This window comes from Ursus maritimus, unplaced genomic scaffold (genome assembly GCF_017311325.1).
Source record: "Ursus maritimus isolate PB19 unplaced genomic scaffold, ASM1731132v1 scaffold_2, whole genome shotgun sequence".
Taxonomy (NCBI): domain Eukaryota; kingdom Metazoa; phylum Chordata; class Mammalia; order Carnivora; family Ursidae; genus Ursus; species Ursus maritimus.
In genome coordinates, this window is record NW_024424452.1 from 79,719,103 (window position 1) to 79,733,804 (window position 14,702).

Consider the following 14,702-nt stretch of genomic DNA (forward strand, 5'->3'; position numbering starts at 1 on the left):
AACGTGTGTGGGTGTCTATGGTGCTGCTGTGAGTTAAATGACTGCTAGCTTGGGGAGTAGGGGCTATTGGTGAGTCAGATGCAGTCAGGGCCTTGGTCACAGCATGCTGAAAGAACTGGGGTCCAATACACTTGTCACATCTGGGGAGCAATGATTCCATGCCCAGAGAGGGGCTGCTGCTCCCCCCACTTCACTGAGCACTCAGCACCTACACCAAAGGTGGCACTTTGAGAGAAACATGCACTGTTCCTAACCCCAGCTCAGAAATGTTGCCTAGGAAGAGAAACTTGTTCCTCATCTCTTTCTCGGGAGGAGCTGGGAGCTCCCAATCCATTTCCAAAGGAACTGACTGCATTCTTAACAGAACTTGCAGAAGTTCAAGCCTAAGGGTTTGAACGGTGGAGGTTGTGGTGAAAAGCAATTGGAAAGAGATTCATGCATTTAATGAAGATACAGACTAGACTGTAGGCTGGCTAGTTTGTGAGAGAGAACAGAGCAATAGGACAGCTGGGAGGAATTCTCTTGCAGTCAGGAAAAGATATCGAACTCTAACTTCAGAAACCATGCCTTTAAAGGAGGCACAATTTGGGGCACCCGGATGGCTCAGTTGGTTAAACATTGGACTCTTCATTTTGACTCAGGGTTGTGAGATCAATCCCTGCATCAGGCTCTGCACTGAGTGTGGAAACTGCTTGGGATTCTCTCTCTCCCTTTCTCGCTACCCTGTCCCTCCACACTCATGCATGTGTGCGTGCACTCTCTCTCTCTCTTAAAACAACAAATAAATAAAGGAGACACAATTTTATTGGATTAGTTTACAGAATAATTTAAGCTCATGGACAGGCCAAAAAAAAAAAAAAAATAGAGCAATTGGCCAGCAATTAGTGCTTAACAGCTGAATGTGGGCGGGGAAAGAAAGGAAGAGTGTAGGGTGATCATGGGTATACCTCCTTCAGGAGCAATATGAAAGGTTCAACATTGTGTGTGTGTGCATTGAGGGGTGGAGTGGGGACTAGACTTCCCTAAAATAAAATGGCTAATCATTGAACAAATTGAGGGAGAGGTGCTTGCTAGACTAGGGTTGCTGCTAGCAACCAGGACCAGCACTGTGGCTGAACTTAATGCCCCTTTTAAAGGTAGAAAAATTTAGATACAAATAAATGACAAGTGGACAGAAAGGAGAAATAACAGCTGAGTGTAGAAGAATGTATAAGTGGGTTTGAAATGAGAGAAATCCAACATTGTATCAACACCTTGAAAGAAGGCTCAGGGCAAAAGAATATCACCTCTTAGGACAATTATACCAAATGTCCAGAAAGTTGAAGCTGTGTTTGAGGCTACCCCTGCTTCTGAAACCTGACCAGATTGGATGGAAGTCTACAAACCTGAGTCTGGGAGACATTCTGGTCATACAATCTGTTGATGAACTGGATCAATTGTTAATGACTAAATGGAACTCTAATAATGTGTTAGCATCTTTTGACTAGTATTTTCAGGCTACATCTACTACAAAGGACATCTTTGGGAGAGAATTTCAAAAAACTGCTTCCTACAGAGATTTTAAGCCATGTGGTCTATTGCTCCCAGCACACTGATTCCTGTGTAAATATGCCCTGTAACCATAAACCTCCATGATCAAATGCTTGCAAAGGTCTCCGGTTATAAAGGAAGCAATGTAATGGCAGTGTGCCCAACATGCTACAATGTGTTATGCACACACACAATCACCCTTGTCTTGGGGGATGGAGAGCTATTAATTAGAACGGAGGGAAACAATGGGCTCCTGAGGAGAGGAAAGCGGTGGGCATCAAGTGGTGGATCTGAGATCCCCTAAGGAATGGCCCCACACTGACAGGAGGAAGGCTATGGGAGGCCTTAGGGCATACTCAAACTAAATTACATACGGTTTTGACGACCGCTCATTTAACCCTAATATGGGGTGCCCAACATTTTGGGGTAGAAAATGTGTATGCTAACCATACCCGAGCCATTAGTCACACAATAGCAACAACACCCATGGTGTATTCAACAGTGGCCCGCAAGTTAGAAAAGAGCCTTAGGGGAGATAGGTGCTAGTCTAGGTATCCTGGGACAAGCAGAATTTGCGTTTAATGAAAAGCAGCAGTCAGAGGAAAAAGATTAACTAGAATAGGCAGACTAGAGGGAGTTCTCTTCCCAGAGGAAAGGAAAGAACAGAAATCAGCCTGGAGATATAACGAAGCATTAGCAAAGCGGGTCAGGCAGACTCAACAAATAATGCCATAACGCTAGAACAGTTTTGGGAAAGGGCCTGTATTCTGACCCAAAAGGCCCTCTTGACTCATTTAATACAGATAGAAACTGAAGTGGCCATGGGGCAAGGGATGCTAGCCTGGGGTTTAATGGGCACACCTGTGCAAATCTTATGGCCTCCAAGCTTACGGAAGTTCTCTAGGGGCACCTGTGATTTACACTGATGTGTCATGACTGCTTATGCCCCCAAACAGGTTGAAATAAAACGTATCCTGCAGTATAAATAGTAGGGATGATGTAGTTTTGGAATGTTGGTGAGGTCAAGAGCCGATGGCCGAGAAAGAATTCTTAAGCCATCTTTGGTACAATGAGGTGATTTTATTAAACCACAGGGATAGGACCCGTGGGCAGAAAGCTGCTGCACTGGGGAGTGTGAGGAACGGCTGACTATACTATGGGGTTGGGGGAGGTAAGGAAAACGGAGGTTTTTCAAAAGGACTTTGACATGCTAAAGAACATCCTCAGGGTACTGGAGGCCTTGCTATTATCAGGCTAAGGTGGTTTTCCCTCTAGCAAAGCATTAAGAGAGCTGGAAGTTTCCTGGAGAAATGTCACACATATGGGGGAGGAGGGTTCTGGGTGTCAGCGTGTGTTTTGTCTTCAGCTAGCCTTCTACTCCTTCATTAGGGATAGTGAAACAGCTATAGAAAATGGAAACATGGGCGGATGTTAAGAGGGACACACTAATGCTTCAGCAAAGCTCAACTTTAAACTGAATGAATTTTTCTCCTCCTCATTCTTGAAGCCCCACGCCTTCACTCGTTTTTCTGCAGAATCCTTTGTTCCAGGAACTCGGTATTGATGTTGATACTTAGTAAGGAGACTCAGATGGTTGGTGGCAGCACTAGTCAGGAGACCATCTCGAAGACATAATGAACCTGGCTGGCAGCAGTTACCAGATCCTATCAGAACTACCCAGGGGCGCCTGGGTGGCTCGTTGGTTAAGCGTCTGCCTTCATCTCAGTTCATGATCCCAGCACTCCTTGCTCGGCCAGGAGCCTGTTTCTCCCTCTTCCTCTGCTCCTTTCTCCAGCTCGTAAGCCTGTGAGCTCTCTCTCTCTCTCTCTCTGACAAATGAATAAATAAAATCTTAAAAAAAAAAAAAAAAAAAAGGAAACTACCCCGATCCTGTATTTTCCTAGAAAACCCCTCAACCTTTTAGCCTGGGCAGTCCTAGAGGCACTAGACTGCTCCAGTCTCCTTTGCCTGGCAAAGAAACAAACTATCTTCCTTTTTTATATCTCTGCCAAACTCTATCTTCACATTGCATATTTGAGCTCTGGGTTATAGAGGTTGGTTTCACAACAGTAGGAACTATTCGAGATACCACTCGTGTCCTACCCTTTGGTGGGAGGTGGTCCCCACTATATTTACACACAAAGAAAACCAGTCTCAGTATAAGCCTATGAGATGAGGGTGATTGACTTTTTCTTAATTAACTTGAATTAACTGAATAAAGAAAACTTTATTTAAAAAGGAATCAGGAGGTGCCTGTGATGAGGGAACAGAAGGCAAGTTGAGGACAAAGCAGAAGCTGACACCCCATAATCCCCCCCATATATGTGACATTCCTCAGGCACTCCTGGTTGTCCTAAAGCTAAGGAAAGGAAAAGCAAATAGCTAACATATAGAGAGATACAATCCTGCAAGACGTGAGTCTCCCTCAGTTCACAAATGTCTCAGCAATCTACAAGAACAAAGCATATCTATCAATAACCTAGCTTCCAGAAGGGAATGTAGATACAATTAAATGTCCTTGTAACCTGCAACCCACCGACAGATACTTGAAATGGGCAGAGCGCAATGTTCCTCCAGGAAGCTTCCAACTATCATCATGTTAATGCTTTGCTAGAGGTAAAAACAACCTTAACTTGACAATGGGAAGGGCTCCGGTATCCTGTGAGTCTTCTTTAACATATGAAAATCCCTTTGAAACCTCCAACCCCATAGTGTATAATTATTGATTCCTCAGAACCCCGGTGCAGCAGCTCTCTCTGCCCGTGGGTCCTGTCCCTGTGCTTTAATAAACCACCATTTTGCACCAAAGACGTCTCAAGAATTCTTTCTTAGCCGTCGGCTCCAGACCTCACCCCACCGAACCTCACCTATATTCCCAAATCCCATCACCTGGGTGGCTCAGTCCATTAAGCATCTGCCTTTGGCTCAGGTCATGATCCCGGGGTCCGGGGACCAAGCCCCTTGCTCATTGGAGAGCGTGCTTCTCCCTCTGCAGCTCCCCCTGCTTGTGCACACTCTCTCACTCTCTCTCTTTCTCTATGTCAAATGAATAAATAAAATCTTTTTTAAAAAAATAAAGTAAAATGGATTCAGGAGGCCGGAAGGGGAGCTCCCATACCCTACCACTCATCAATTTCACACCCAACAGGAAGAGATGTACATTGCCTCCTTGCCCTGCAACATACTCAGTCAATAAGAAAATACCACAACTCAGCCAATGAGAAACTGTCAGGACCCTGAACACTTGCTTTCCTCCAATGAACTTTCATTCACAGAAGCCCCTCCCAACTTCCTCCTTTTCTTCATGAAGTAAAATTCCTTTCCTTTGGGCTGTGGATTTGCCTGCGGATTTGCCCTTGCTTGCTATAGTGCGCATGTTCCTAATTGCAATTCCTCTGCTATTTCAGATTAAACCCATTTTGCTAGTAAAATAACTGTTTTACTTTTAAGGTCAACACCTATATGTAACCAACTCATGACCAATTGTTGTGATAACTGTTCTTAATAATATCAGTTAGATGGGCAAGGGTAGATTCCGTTGGGAACACAAAGCATGGACCTCTTACTGATTTGTTTGGTAATGAACTTGAATCACACTGTGACCAAGTGGCAATATGGTATAATGCTGCTATTGTTGGGAAGATGTAACTACCTCATGTTAATAAATCTTATATTAATACTGATTGAAGATCAAATGTATTGGGAAATTGAGTCAAAGCCTCCTCAGGACGTACTATCTATTGAAAATGGTCAGCCTGAGAAGGAACTAGACTAGGAACCCATCAGTGGGTATCCATGCTAAATAGTTCTGCACAGGTCTGGGGAGAAATCAACTAGTACAAGAATATGAAAATGTTTGGGGCGCCTGGGTGTTTCAGTCGTTAAGTGTCTGCCTTCGGCTCAGGGCGTGATCCCAGAGTCCTGGGGTCAAGCCCCACATCAGGCTCCTCCGCTGGGAGCCTGCTTCTTCCTCTCCCACTCCCCCTGCCTGTGTTCCCTCTCTCACTGGCTGTCTCTCTCTCTCTCTGTGTCAAATAAATAAATAAAATCTTAAAAGAAAGAAAGAAAGAAAGAAAGAAAGAAAGAAAGAAAGAAAGAAAGAAAGAAAGAAAGAACGAACCCAGGGGGTGGTCTGTGACACTGTGAGATATAAAAAGAAGTATATATTTTTGTCTTCATCTGTGGTTCCTGGCTCATAGCTCACAAGACCCTTGTTATTTCCCAAGAGATAATAGCAATAAGGGAATCTTTTGTTATGATATTTGGTTTTTGTCTTTGGTTCCTGAAACAGTTTTAGAGTAGCATGAAATGGGTGTTTTGTGTTATTCATAACAAACCCTTTCAACCAGACCTGAGTTTATGTTAATGAGGTGATGTTCCCAAAGCCCCTAGGTAACCGAAGTGGGGAGGGCTGTTGCCAGGGGAATTAAGCAGTGTGATCAGAGGGTTGAAACTCTAAGTCTTACCCTTCAACCTCTGAGGAAGGGGGGGAGCAGGAGGTCACATCACTTAACGACCAATGATTTAATCAGCTGTGCCTCTGTAAGAAAGTCTCCATGAAAACTTTATAGACCGGGGTTCAGACAGCAGGCTGGTGAAAAAGAATGCATCCCTATGTCAGGAAGATGGCGTACCACAAACTCCATGGGTACAGAAGCTCCTGAGCTCAGGACCCTTCGAGATCTCACCTTGTGTATCTTCATCTAGCTGTTCATTCATATCCTTTAATATCCTTGGTAATAAACTGGCAACCTAGTAAGTAAACTGGTTTCCTGAATTCTGTGGGCTGCTCTAGCAAATTAATCAAACCTGAGGTGGGAGTTGTAAGAACCTCTGATTTGTAGCTTGTTGGTCAGAAGTACAGGTAATAACCTGGACTTGGTGATTGGTGTCTGGAGTGGCATGTGGGTGGTCAGTCTTGGGAGACTGTGGGACTGATGCTACACCAGGTAGATAGTGTCAGAGCTGACTTGAACTGTAGGATGCCCAGCTGCTGTTGCAGAATTGCTTGGTGTGGGGAAAACTCCCATGTATTTGATGACTGGAAGGGAGGTAGTACTGACAGTACAGGAGTATGCTGTGCGTAGTAAGAAAACAAGTGTTTTCTTTACAAAAACAAACAAATAATAGTAACAGCCCTAAAAAGGGGACAGGAGGTCCAGTATGAGAGTTGTTAAAATATATTATCAAAAATGTCCATTTTCAGGGCACCTGGCTAGCTCAGTTGGTAGAGTATGTGACTCTTGATTCTGGGGTCATGGGTTCAATCCCCACATTAGGGTTAGAGTGTACTTTAAAAAATAAATTAGAAACAATTTAAAAAATGTCCATCGTCCCACAAAAATTTTGAGGCATGCAAAGAAACAGGAAATTGTGAGGCAAGCGTATAATAGAAACTGCCTATGAGGGCTACTAGATTTCAGATGTAATAGAAAAACACTTCAGTGGCATTGTAAATCTGTTCTGAAAGAAAGCATGATGAAAGATGTAAGGAGGACGCAAGACAATGTTGCATTAAATAGAGATTATCAGTAAAAAGAATGGATAAGAAAAACCAAATGCAAACTCTGTTTGAAATTGAAGTTGAAAAGTTGAAAGAATAATAATTAAAAGAAAAATTAATAATTCAAACAAAAATTCACTACAGGGACTCAACAGATACTTGAATGGCAGAATAAAGAATTAGCAAAGTTACAGATCCTTGGTTCATCACCCTGCTGGGAGCTCCCCAGGTATAATCTGAAACTGGCCCTCATGCTTGGAGGGTAGGGAGAGAGGGAAGAAAGAGTGGTACTTGGCAGTTTTAAGAAGCATAGGGGACTTTCCTACGAGGCTTACACTGGGCAGCAGCAAGATGAATGGATCTCGCTACTTGCCCTCCAAATCTTAAGTTTATAAAGAGGCCCTAACAGGGCTCAGTCACATATGCTATGCAGGTGTTTTCAACATATCACCATCTGAAGGCTCTGTCCTTGGAGCAGCCTCTGGGAGCAGGAAACACAAGTGGAACCCACTTTCCAGGGATAGGGGAAGGAGTGAGGAGCCTCCATCGGAGTGCCCAGGTCCAGCTCGTGGGTCAATTGGTGGTCACATCTTTTTGATGACCTTCCCCAACAAAGAGAGATTGATAAACATCTGTGAGTACTCTTTAGCTCTATCCAAAACATTTGATATATTTTTACTACTAGTTTCAAGTACTTACTAATTTTTCATATGGTTTCTTTTCTGGCTATTTAGAAATTTGTTGGGGCACCTGGGTGGCTCAGATGGTTAAGCATCTGCCTTCGGCTCAAGTCATGATCCCAGGGTCCTGGAATGGAGTCCTGCGTCAGGCTCCCCACCCCTCCGGGAGCCTGCTTTTCCCTCTCCCTCTGTCTGCTTCACCCTTTCCCTCTGCCTGCTGCTCACTCCCACTGCTTGTGGTCTGTCTCTGTCAAATAAATAAATAAAATCGTTAAAAAAAAAAAGAAATTTGTTGTTTAACCTGTAAATACTTGAGGCTTTTAAAAATATCTAATTGTTATTGATTTCTTTTTTTTTTTTTTTAAAGATTTTTATTTATTTATTTGACAGAGATAGAGACAGCCAGCGAGAGAGGGAACACAAGCAGGGGGAGTGGGAGAGGAAGAAGCAGGCTCATAGCAGAGGAGCCTGATGTGGGGCTCGATCCCACAATGCCGGGATCATGCCCTGAGCTGAAGGCAGACGCTTAACCTCTGTGCCACCCAGGCGCCCCTAATTGTTATTGATTTCTGATTTAATGTGGTTGTATTTACAGAGCATATTCTGTAAAATTGCAAACTTAAAATATATTGAGATGTTTTGTGTCCCAGCGTAAGGTCTACCTCTGTTAATGCTTTACATGCACGTGGGAAGAATGTGAATTCTGCTATTACTGGATAAATTGTTCTCTAAAGTTGAGTGAAGTCAGAGTGTTCAATAATTATTTTTAGATCCCCCGCATCCTTCTAGATTTTTATCTGGTTATTAAAGAGGAAATTGATGTTTCTACTTCTGATTGTAGATTTGTCTATTTGTCTCTTTAGTTCAGTCAGATTTGCTTCATCTATTTTTAAGCTTAGTTATTAGCCACCTACATTTTAGGCTTGCTATGTCTTCTTCATTTATCATTATAAATGTCTCCCTTTATTTCTGATAATTCTTTTTGTCTTGAGTCTGTTAAGTCCAAAATTAACATGACTCTTTCTGCTTTATTTTGCATATCATTTATATGATACATTTGTTTTCATCATTTTCTTTATAATCTAGTTGTATTTTTGTTTTACGTTTAATAAAATCATGAATATGGTTGGATTTAGGTCTATTCTTTTTGTTACTTGCTTTCAATTTGCCAATGTTATTATTTTGTTTTTCTCTTTCTCCTTTCCTGACTTCTTTCAGGTTAATAGAATATTAATTTAGTATTCTAGTGTAATCACCCTGTTGGCTTTTCAGCTATATTTCTTTTTTTTTTTTTAAGACTTTATTTATTTATTTGACAGAGATAGAGACAGCCAGCGAGAGAGGGAACACAAGCAGGGGGAGTGGGAGAGGAAGAAGCAGGCTCATACCGGAGGAGCCTGATGTGGGGCTTGATCCCAGAATGCCAGGATCACGCCCCGAGCCGAAGGCAGACGCTTCACCGCTGTGCCACCCAGGCGCCCCTCAGCTATATTTCTTTACATTATTTTTTAGGGTTGCCATCAGGATTACAAGATGCAGGACAATCATAGTCATCTTACAGTGAATATTATGTGATACTTTATATAAAATGTATGAGCCTTGTAACAAAGTAGTTTCTGTTTGGTACAACTCCTGTCTTTTTTTTTTTTTTTTAAAGATTTTATTTATTTATTCGACAGAGATAGAGACAGCCAGCGAGAGAGGGAACACAAGCAGGGGGAGTGGGAAAGGAAGAAGCAGGCTCACAGCAGAAGAGCCTGATGTGGGGCTCAATCCCATAACGCCGGGATCACGCCCTGAACCGAAGGCAGAAGCTTAACCGCTGTGCCACCCAGGCGCCCCTAACTCCTGTCTTTTGTGCTTACATATTTATTTTTTTTTAACTTTTTTTTTTTTAAAGATTTTATTTATTTATTCGACAGAGATAGAGACAGCCAGCGAGAGAGGGAACACAAGCAGGGGGAGTGGGAGAGGAAGAAGCAGGCTCCTAGCGGAGGAGCCTGATGTGGGGCTCGATCCCATAAGGCCGGGATCACGCCCTGAGCTGAAGGCAGATGCTTAACTGCTGTGCCACCCAGGTGCCCCTGTGCTTACATATTTATAAACATACAAGTATCTATTATATGAACATTATTTTAAAAGTAGGCTCCACGCCGAGGGTGGAGCTCAGTGTGGAGTTTGAACTCACAACTCTGGGATCAAGACCTGAGTTGAGATCAAGAGTTGGACACTTAGATTTCAAGCTATATTATAAAGCTGTGATCACCAAGACAGCATAGTACTGGCACAAAAACAGACACATAGATCAATGGAACAGAATAGAGAGCCCAGAAATGGCCCCTCAACTCTATGGTCAACTAATCTTTGACAAAGCAGGGAAAAAAATATCCAATGGAAAAAAAGATAGTCTCTTCCGTAAATGGTGCTGGGAAAATTGGACCCCTGTATACAGAATAATGAAACTCGACCATTCTCTTACACCATACACAAAGATAAACTCCAAATGGATGAAAGACGTCAATGTGAGACAAGAATCCATCAAAATCCTAGAGGATAACATTGGCCACAGCAACTTCTTTCAAGACATGTTTTCGAAGGCAAGGGAAACAAAAGCAAAAATGAACTTTTGGGACTTCATCAAGATAAAAAGCTTCTGCACAAAAAAGGAAACAGTCAACAAAATGAAGAGGCAACCCATGGAATGGGAGAAAATATTTCCAAATGACACTACAGATAAAGGGCTGGTATCCAAGATCTATAAAGAACTTCTCAAACTCAACACCCAAAGAACAAATAATCCAGTCAAGGAATGGGCAGAAGACATGAACAGACATTTCTTCAAAGAAGACATATGAATGGCTAACAGACACATGAAAAAATGTTCAACATCATTAGCCATCAGGGAAATTCAAATCAAAACCTTACACCAGTTAGAATGGCAAAAATTGATAAGGCAAGAAACTTCAAATGTTGGAGAGGTTGTGGAGAAAGGGGAACCCTCTTACACTGTTGGTGGGAATGTAAGCTGGTACAGCCACTCTGGAAAACAGTATGGAGGTTCCTCAAGACTTTAAAAACAGAGCTACCCTATGATCCAGCAATTGCACTACTGGGTATTTACCCCAAAGATACAGACGTAGTGAAAAGAAGGGCCACATGCACCCCAATGTTCATAGCAGCAATGTTCATAATAGCCAAACTGTGGAAGGAGCTGAGATGCCCTTCAATAGATGACTGGATAAAGAAGTTGTGGTCTATATATACAATGGAATGTTACTCAACCATCAGAAAGAATGATTACCCAACATTTGCATCAACATGGATGAGACTGGAGGAGATTATGCCAAGTGAAATAAGTCAAGCAGAGAAAGACAGTTATCATATGGTTTCATTTATATGTGGAACATAAGGAATAGCACGGAGGACTTTGGGAGAAGGAAGGGAAAGATGAAGGGGGGAATCAGAGGGGGAGACAAACCATGAGAGACTATGGACTCTGGGAAACAAACTGAGGGTTTCAGAGGTGAGGGGGATGGGGGGATGGGTTAGCCTGGTGATGTTTATTAAGGAGGGCACATATTGCATGGAACACTGGATGTTATACACAAACAATGAATCATGGAACACTACATCAAAAACTAATGATGTACTGTATCATGACAAACATAAAAAAAAAAAAGTTGGACACTTAACTTTCTGAGCCACCCAGGTGCCCCCATCTACTACAATAGATTGTGGATGCTATGCTGTTGGAAGCCTGGATTATCATTCTTTCCTCTATAAGGAGTACTGAATTTTATTTTGCAATCATTCGAACTACTGGTAGATCTTTTTGGTCTTGTCAGGCTTCAATTTTGAGTTTAGTCCTAGGATGTGTCCTTTACTCTGGATCATGGTTCTTACTTTAAAATATGAACTTTCTGAAGTTCCAGGGATGCTTCTGAGGAGGCCGGGCTAGGTCTTCAATGTAGGATCGTGATTTGGCTCTCAGCTCTGTGGCAGGTAACCCCTGCTAGGCCTTGAGCAGTCTTGTCCTGTGCTCATATAGCCCCCAGCCATGGCCCTGGATCCATAGTGAGTCCCACACAGACATCTGGGCTCCCTCATCTCAGATACCCTGCAGTACAAATTCTAGCCACTTTGGAAATCTCTAACTTTTGTCTGTTTCCTCAGCTGATCAAGACTACTGTTCACCAGGCCTCCATTTCCCTCTTCCACTGCACAAAAGTGTCTCCTGACAAACATCTGAGGTGATTGTGGGACCTCCTTTAAATGTTTCTATTTTTGCAATGTTCAGTCATGCACTGACTGTTGTTCATGCCTGGACACAGTTTTTTGTCCATATTTGGGTTTTATTTGGTAGTCTGGTATTAATTTCTCTGCCATGGCTAGGAGAAGTTTCTGTATGATATCTTAGAAATGTAATAGATTAAACACAATGTGGTATCCTGGATGGGATCCTGGAACAGAAAAAGGATATTAGTTCATTTTAAAATTTTTAAATTTTTTAGTTTTTCAAAGATTTTATTTTTAAGTAATCTCTACAACCAGCATGGGTCATGAACTTACAACCCTGAGATCAAGAGTCACATGCTCCACTGACTGAGTCAGCCAGGTGCCACAAAGGTATTACTTTAAAAACTGGCAAAATCAAAATAAAGTTTGGAATTAATTTAATAATAACACATCAATGTTAATCTTTTAGTTTTGGTAAATGTACAGTGATTATAGATATATTAAATTTGGGGGGAACTGGGTGAAGGGAACACACGAATTCTCTGTTTTTTTTTTTAATGATTTTGTTTATTTATTTGAGAGAAAGAGAGAGAGAGCGAGAGAGGGAGCATGTGGGGGGCAGAGGGAGAGGGAGAAGCAGATTCTCCCCTGAGCAGGGAGCCCAATGCAGGGTTTGATGATCCCAGGACCCCGGGATCAGGACCTGATCCAAAGACAGACACTTAACTGACTGTGCCACCCAGGTGTCCCTCTATTATTTTTTTAAACTTTCTTGTATATCTAAAGTTATCTAAAAATAAATGACTTATTAAAATACAGCATTGGATACTATGGCCATTAATAACGGTAGCTAACATGGCACTGCTATATGCTAGGTATTATTTTAAGTTCTTCACATATATTAATTTACTCCCTCACCAGAGAAACAACCCTGTATGGTAACCCTGTATGTATGTATGCACATCTGCATTTTATCAAAGAAGAAATTTCAGCACAGAGAGATTAAGCTAGTCAATGGCAGAACTAGAATTTTAATCTTTCAATCTGGTTCCAGCAACCAGGCTTCTAACCACCATATAATATTCCCTCAGGTTAGCAGCAGGACATGCCGCTTTCTAATACCAACTCCCGGACCAGAACAATTATTCTCCAGTAGATGACAGCATAAATTGAAGCCTGCAGTGTGAAAACAGAATTACAAAGTACCAAAGGAAGGCTTTTGGACCACACATTTCTAAAACCAGCCATCACGTAAGTCACCCAGAAACTTTGTTCCCTATTACCAAGGAATAAGGGCAGGAAAGGAAGAGGGGAAAAAAATACTAAATACTTATTCCCAAGAAGCAGAGTTAATTGAAAAATCATTAAATCCCCCCCGCCCCCGAGCCATTGTTACCCTTAAAAATGTGTCTGTATTTCTGCTAAGGGAGGACTTTTAACCTTGTTGTGTTACAAAAATTAAAGTTTTATTTTTGCAATGCATCATGATGTATGAATTTCAAATTTGCTGCAAATGCACATCTTGTTAAAAACTAGTGTCTTCCCACTCTCTTAGGTAAAGCTCAAGTTCTTTCAACAGCTCTCTAGCCTTCTGCTATCTCTTTGCTCTCCTTGCTTCAGTCATTTCTTTAATTTTTTTTTAATGTAAAGTTTTGATTGAATTTGTAGCAGTTTCTTAAGAGGAACGTCCCCTCTCCAATAGTCCGCTAATGGTGGGTGGGGGTGGCAGTGTGTGGATCTCCACCCAGAGGGGGAGAAGTTATGTATGTGTGTTTTTATTTTACCACTGCAAAACGCTTCATTGTTTCCATTTGGCCCACCGCTCGGGAGAGGGTGCAGGGTGGTCGAAGAGCTGCCCAGTGGGGGGCAGGGAGAGGCTCAGGCGGAAGCCCTGGCTGGGGGTGGGGGGGTGGGGGGAGAAGCCAGCGGGGCCCCCTCCGAGGCTGCCTGGCTCTGGGGCTCCTAGCCCAGCTGGAAGGTGGGCCTCTGAAGGAGAACTCGGCAGCACAGGCCGCAAGTGTGAGTGTCACGTGCTCGCGCCGGAAGTGGTCTTCCGGAAGTCGGCGGCACTGGGCCCGTAGGCCCACGGGGTCTGGTTCGGCTCTGCTCCGTGTCTGGGGGGGGTTCCGGGGCTGCGGGGTGTGACCCACGCCCTCAGGAGCTGTCTCGTCGCTGCCGCCGCCGCGTGGAAGCCCCGAGAAAGGTGGGTACGATGCCCGCGGGTGCTGGGGAGCAGGAGGTGGAGTCCTTCGGGTGAACCCCGGAGCTCATGGTCCAGGGCGACGAGGAGGAAGCCCAAGATGCTCTGCGGGCTGCTCGCGGGGCCAGAGGGTCGCGGAGAAGATGGTTCTGGAGATGCGCCTGGAGGAGAGGTTAGAGGCTGCTGGGAGGCGGGAAGAAGGGGCGTCTCTGGGTCAGCGCCGTCCTAACTCTGCCGAAGCCAGAGACAGGTCCGTGGGTCCGCTGGGTGCTTTCAATAAACTTTATTATTTATAACAATTTTAGATTTACAGAAAACTTATGAAGAAAGTAGAGAATTCCCATAGACTCTACACCCAGCTTTCCCTAGTAACATCTTACATTGCATGGTACTTTTGTTATAATTAATGAACCAACACTGATACTTTTTAAAATAAATTTTATTTTATATCCCCGCAGATCTTCTAACTTTTCTCTCTATGCAGTCCCTTCTCTGGTACTCTGTCTAGCTTACTTTAGCCACTTCATTTTTCACAACACTCCTTTCCATCTCC